The following is an 813-nucleotide window of genomic DNA, read 5'->3' as shown; positions in this document are numbered from 1 at the left end:
GTTTTCTCCTCATTCCCAGTGATATCATAAATGATTGGGACGTTCACCTAGAACGGAAAATCATTGAATGGCAGTGAGGAAGGAGTTGGGCGTTTCCTAACTTCCAGTGCCAGAGTGGTTTTTTTACACAAGGGGACGTTCCACCTACATTGCACCCATGATAATCACTAAAATCGAAAAAGTAGCTAAATAATTTGAATTTGCGGGCTCGGCTGTGACCAATTGTTTAGGGTGCTTATTTGGTGGCCAAATGACATCCTAGGAGCTCTTTACATCAAAAATATATCAAATTTTGTCCTCAAAGTTATGTACACATAGTTTGAGCAGAAGTTATATTTTGTATATATGAAGCTCATTTGATACCGTTTGGTCACCAAACTATGCAAGCACCTAGAATACTTGTTCAATAAAATGCCTCCAAAGTTATTTTTGCTATTTGTTATGATTTTACTCTTCAGCGTGGGTAAATTGCACTTCGGTGTAGCCACAACTTTTCCTTCCCGTCCCGCATATATGATGGTAGCAAGCTCGAGGTACCGGTCGGGAGTTTTTAGCTGGAAGGACGTGGCGATCGTGACAACAAGGTCATATCGATGCAGGGGTACTATTCTAGGGACGAAGCCATTAGGAGTTGCTTTTGACCGGGTATCGCAATACCCAAACATTGCTACATTAACATACATGAATTTGTATGACAGTGGGAAGTAACATCGAATTATGAAAATGACACAGGGAGACAATCTTCCCCTTTCAGCCCCCACGATGCGAATAACAACCTTACTCCTACTTGTCTAGAATTATATGTATCAACAT

This window comes from Triticum dicoccoides, chromosome 4A (genome assembly GCF_002162155.2).
Source record: "Triticum dicoccoides isolate Atlit2015 ecotype Zavitan chromosome 4A, WEW_v2.0, whole genome shotgun sequence".
NCBI classification, from domain to species: domain Eukaryota; kingdom Viridiplantae; phylum Streptophyta; class Magnoliopsida; order Poales; family Poaceae; genus Triticum; species Triticum dicoccoides.
Note: the sequence above shows the minus strand (reverse complement) of the source record.